Here is a 5,866-nt window from a genome sequence, read left to right as displayed (position 1 = left end):
TTGTTTTGTTTTGTTTTTCAAGACAGGTTTCTCTGTATAGCCCTGACTGTCTTGGAACTCACTCTGTAGACCAGGCTGCCCTCGAACTCAGAAATCCACCAGCTTCTGCCTCCTAAGTGCTGGGATTAAAGGCGTGCGCCACCACTGCCCGGCTCCAGGATCACTTTTCTAAGCAACAAAAATTTTTACAAATTTGGTAAAAATGCCTGTAACAAAATAACCATCTTTGTTTGTTTGTTTGTTTGTTTTGTTGTTTTCCCAGACAGGGTTTCTCTGTGTAGCCCTGGCTGTCCTGGAACTCACTCTGTAGACCAGATTGGCCTCAAACTCAGAAATCCACCTGCCTCTGCCTCCCAAGTGCTGGGATTAACGGCGTGCACCACCACCGCCCGGTGCAAAATTACCATCTTAACTGTTGTTCAGGATACCTTAATGGCATTAAATGGGTTCACTCACCACATGAGCTGAATTCGCTATCTGGCTCTCTTCCTTTCTACCTCTTGCCTCAGCTTCCTCATGATTGCTGGGCTTGCAGTCACTCACACATCAGCACCGCATCCAGCCTCCAGCAGCCACACCATCTTCCTTTTGTATGCGTGCAATTTATTATTAATATGTGCACCTGACCTGTTACTTTTATATGTGTTTGTATATATGATGTGTGTGTTCTCAAGCCACGGTGTGCATGTGAAGGTCAGAGGACCACTTGTGGAGTCTTCTGTCTCTTGCTACCTTTACCTGGGTCTAAAGGAGCTAAGTCAGGTCACCTGGCCTTCATGGTAAGTGCCTTATCTGCCAAGCCACCTCTCTGGCTCATGATACCTGGTTTTATTAATAATAATAAATAAAAAGAAAGAACAGAAATACAAAACTGACTCCTGAAAGTTGTCCTCTGACCTCTGTGCCACACTGTAGCACTTGATCACACAAAATAAAAACATAAATTACAGGCCTGGCTCACTATATTGTTTTTCCATCGTGTCAATACCATTTCCCACTGTTACCAACAATCAAAACAAGTGGTCTCCCATCACACAGTTATTTTTTTCTTATGTTTCTTTTTTTTTTTTTTAAGATTTATTTATTGTTATATGTAAGTACACTGCAGCTGTTTTCAGATGCACCAGAGAGGGCATCAGATCTCATTATGGATGGTTGTGAGCCACCATGTGGTTGCTGGGATTTGAACTCAGGACCTTTTCCATAAAGCAGTCAGTGCTCTTATCCGCTGAGCCATCTCATCAGCCCATGTTTCTTTTGTCTTCTATTGTTTGTTTGTTTCAGACAATCAGATGTACCCCAGGCTAGCCATAACTTGATAGGTAGCTGAGAATGACCTTGACCTCCTGACCCTCCTACTTTTACCTCTGGAGTGCTGGAATTAAAGGTATGTGCTACCATGGCAAGTTTAAGTGATACTGAGGATGGAACCCTGGGTATAAGGTACACCAGGCAGGCCCTCTACCGACTGAACTACATCCTTAGTCCTGTTACAGTTCCAGGGAAATGACTCCTGAATTGTCTTCTGACCTCCATATGCACACATACCAAATGTACATACTAAATAAAATGAACAATTTTATAAATGCTACATGCTGGTGAGATGAGATGCTCAGAAATGCTAAAGGCCCTCAACACCAACCTAAACACTCACGTTTCACTTCTGGGAGCCACATGGTGGAAAAAAAGATCTGACTGTGTTTTTCACTGACCACCATAAATGTACCTGCTTGCTTGCCCACACATGTTCACAAGCCACACACAAAATAATAAAATGTAATTTAAAAAAATTTGTTGCTTTTTGAGACATGGTCTCTCTACATAGTCCTGGCTGTCCTGGAACTCGATCTGTACACAGGCTGGCCTTTAACCCAGAGACCCACCTACCTCTGCCTCCCAATTGCTGGGATTAAAGTCATGCACCACTACACCTAGCCAATAAAATAAATTTAAAATGGACTCAAAAAGCAACCCAAGAACAATTTTATTCAAGTTTGAAGGAAAAACACAGAAGCTGTAGGTTTATGACCCTTGACCCTTTTTTAGGCCACTTACATAATATACATACTTTCCCCAAGATTGCATATAGAAGGCCTTCCTCTCACATGTTGTTCCTTGAAAGGACTCTTGGTCAGCTACAAACAGACTCCTTGGACTTTTTAGTTCATTCTATGATTCCTGTTAGGACCTAGGTAAAAATATTAAGGCCTAGATGGACTGCTAAGGCCTGGGTGACAGTTACCTGGCTAGCCTGCCATTATAAGGAAACTTTCTCATAGGTCTCCTCTGTTACTAGGAAACTTCCCAATGCCAAGATTGATTACATATTCTGTTACGTTCTGTGCCCTTGAAAACCAATCATGAAGGAAGTCAGTAGAACTGTTTTGTATAGTTACCCACAATAAGCTTGGACCCTGACCAACAACACTTTCTGCAGGCATATATAAGCTTTAATGGAGTTTGCCTTTATAAGCTGCCCTGAGAGACAGACCCCAATATAAGAAAGATACCTGTACCAATATAAGAAACTATTTGGAATAAGACTTCCATTGTGAGTAGTGGTCTAGTAAAGTTTAAGTCCCAAGACCTCCCAGAACACTGACATCCTGCAGAAAGAGACGTATACATGGGTAACTGACATTCTGGTTGGCAAGTTAAGACATTAGTGTTAGACAAGTCCCATCCTGGTAGACCAATTAAAACATGAATATTAGATGAGACAAGTTCCTGCCATAGCTGAATACCCCAACCAATAGGAGCAGGAGAAGTGTACAACAAAGACATGTTCCTAAGGAAATCTCCTATCACTAAATCCTGATTGGGGCAATAACTTGGCACAGATGTTTGTAGATTTGGGGCTTAAAACCCTGTAGAATCTTAACTCAATGTCCTGATTCAGTTCCCAAATCTGGACCATGGCCCTGGCAACCAGTCCTGGGGTATATGTCATGTTAGGTGTTATTACCTGGTTATTGTTTTCATTTGAACTTTTAATCTAAAGTGAACTACAATCCAGAAATGGAAGACACAGGCTTTTGATCTGGATCTTGAGGAATTGTGGCCATGAAAAGCTTAAGCTCAGGCATGGTGGTACACAGCTTTAATTCCAGGAGACAGACGCAAGCAAATCTCTGAGTTCAAGGCCAGCCTGGATCAGAGCAACTTCCAAGTAGAAAAAAACTTATGTCCAGGCATGGTGGTACATGCCTTTAATTCTAGAACTCAGGAGGCAGAGTCATACAGATCTGAGATCAAGGTCAATTTACAGAGCAAGTTTCTGAACAGCTAAGCTTAGTCAATGAAGGATGTGATAGAAAAAGTGGGCCATGTTCCAGCTCCAGCAAGCAGCAGAACTTGGCAACTTCAGCCATGTGACTCTGACTTTAGAGTCAAGAATAGAAGGAACTCCTGGAACAATTGATGCTGGTTAGCTGGAGCTAAGAAATTAGCAGATTAAGAAGAGACCAGCATCTCTGAGGTGAAATATTCTGGGAAGTGTTTCCTGAAAGCACAAAGAGGCTGTGTTCCAGAGATAGCCAAGGTTGTACCTTATGCTTCACCTGGACTTGGTAATGTGTAAGAATCACCCTGAAGGGGTGTGAGGTCTTGAAGTGTGAGGGGTGAGATGCTAGGAAAAGCTGTTCATTGGTGAAGGTGTAGCCTTAGTTGCAGTTGATGGCCCAGAGGGTAGAGCTGAAGAAGTGACACAAGCCCTTTGGAGAAGCCCAGAAGATCATGTATAGATCTCAAACACTGAAACAAGAAGCTGTAAAGTTGAAGTTGCCTTGGATACCCCAACATGTTCGAGATGTCAGAGCCATGGGATACCTGTTGAGGAAAGCTGCTAACAAGGAATGGAGCTAGCCCAAGAGAATGAAGTTTGTTGCTGCTGAGTGCCAGATCCAACAGCAGTCAACAAGGATGAAAGGGAGCTGGAGATTGAAGAGTACTTTGACATCTGATGTGGAGAAGTGGAGTTTGGAGTTTGCCCAGTTGCTATGGTCTGATATTTCCTCACCATGATGTTTTGAAATGATAATGTATATCCTGCATGATGTTGGAGGTATGTGATCTGCTTTTTGACTGTTAAATGATTGAATGAATCTCAGAAAAGACTTTGAACTTTGAACTTTTAACATTTTTTTGTTTTTTGGTTTGTTTGTTTTTTTTTTTTCCGAGACAGAGTTTCTCTGTGTAGCCCTGGCTGTCCTGGAACTCACTCTGTAGACCAGGCTGGCCTCAAACTCAGAAATCCACCTGCCTCTGCCTCCCAAGTGCTGGGATTAAAGGCATGCACCACCACTGGCTGGGCAACTTTTAACATTGTTGAGACTGTTATAGACTGGGACTTTTGAAATTGAACTAAATGTATTTTGCATTATACTATGTCTAGGTACAGCCTCCATAGACTCATGTGTTTGAATAAACCTATGGGGGTCAGGAATGGAATGTGGTGGTTTGAATTTTTGACCCAGGGAGTGGCATTATTAGGAGTAATGACCTTGTTGGAGGAAGTGTGCTATGGTGGGGGTGGGCAGTGTGACCCTCCCCCTAGCTGTCTGGGAGGCAGTCTCCTCCTGTTTGCCTTCAGAACAAGATGCAGAACTCTCAGCTCCTCCAATGCCATGCCTGCCCAGATGCTGCCATGTTCCTGCCTTGATGATAATGGATTGAATATCTGAACCTGTAAGCCAACTCCAATTAAATGTGGTCTCTTAGAAGAGTTGCCTTGGTCATGGTGTCTCTTCACAGCTATGGAAACTCTAAGGCACTAAGTTGGCCAGGGAAGTCATTCGGTAGCCCAGACTGACTTGAGCTTTTCATTCTCTTGCTTCAACCTCCTTAGTGTTTGTTTGTTTTTATGATTGGTTTGTTTTAAGATTTATTTATTTATTATACGTAAGTACACTGTAGCTGTCTTTGGACACTCCAGAAGAGGGTATTAGGTCTCGTTATGCATGGCTGTGAGCCACCGTGTGGTTGCTGGGATTTGAATTCAGGACCTTTGGAAGAGCAGTCGATGCTCTTAACCACTGAGCCATCTCTCCAGCCCTGTTTGTTTGTTTTTTTTTTTTTAATTTTAGAAACAGGGTTTTATTATGTAGACCAGGTTGACCTGAAATCCAGAGATTCACTTGCTTCTGCCCCTCAAGTGCTGGGATTAAAGGTGTGTGTCCTTGGCTCCTTAGTAGGTGGAATTACAGTCCTAACAAACTTGGGTTTAATCACTACACAAATATTTAAATCAACCTTTGAGAGTCTAGGTGGAACTCAGCAACAGAGCATTTTATTTAGTGTGTGTGAGGCCATTTTTACTCCCTAGCATTACTTGAAAAGAATTAGAAACATTTGCTCAGGTTGTATGTGAGCAGAGATCTAAGGAAAACAAGACACCCTCTGTGCAGATACCTGAAGGAGAGGAGCAGGAGATATGGAAAGAGAAGCAAACGTATGCAAAGGCCCTGAAGACCTGAGGCAGGAGCTTGTCTGGATGCTTGGCTCATGCAAGCAGTAGAAAAGAGCTAAGGTAGCTGGGGTCCCGTATGAGTGAAGGATGAGGTTAAGAAGTAAGGGTCAAATTCAAGGTCCTGCAGACTCGATTGGCTTGGCTTTTTTCCTTTCTTTTCTTAAGACAGGGTCTCACTTTGTACCTAGTCTGGCCTTAAACTAATTCTCTTGTCTTAGCTTCTTCAGTGCTAGGGTTACAAGGTGGCGAGCCACCATATCTGTCTGGCTCTGTATTTCCACTGCCCTCTAATAAACCATCTCAGAAGCCAGTAGCTAGAGACAACCCCATTTTATTCTCTGCCAAGATTCTGTGGGTTTCAGGATTTGGTTGGATGGTCCTTGTAATCATGTGGTGTCA

The sequence above is a fragment of the Mastomys coucha genome, unplaced genomic scaffold, assembly GCF_008632895.1.
Source record: "Mastomys coucha isolate ucsf_1 unplaced genomic scaffold, UCSF_Mcou_1 pScaffold15, whole genome shotgun sequence".
NCBI lineage: Eukaryota > Metazoa > Chordata > Mammalia > Rodentia > Muridae > Mastomys > Mastomys coucha.
This window is presented reverse-complemented; position numbering follows the sequence as displayed.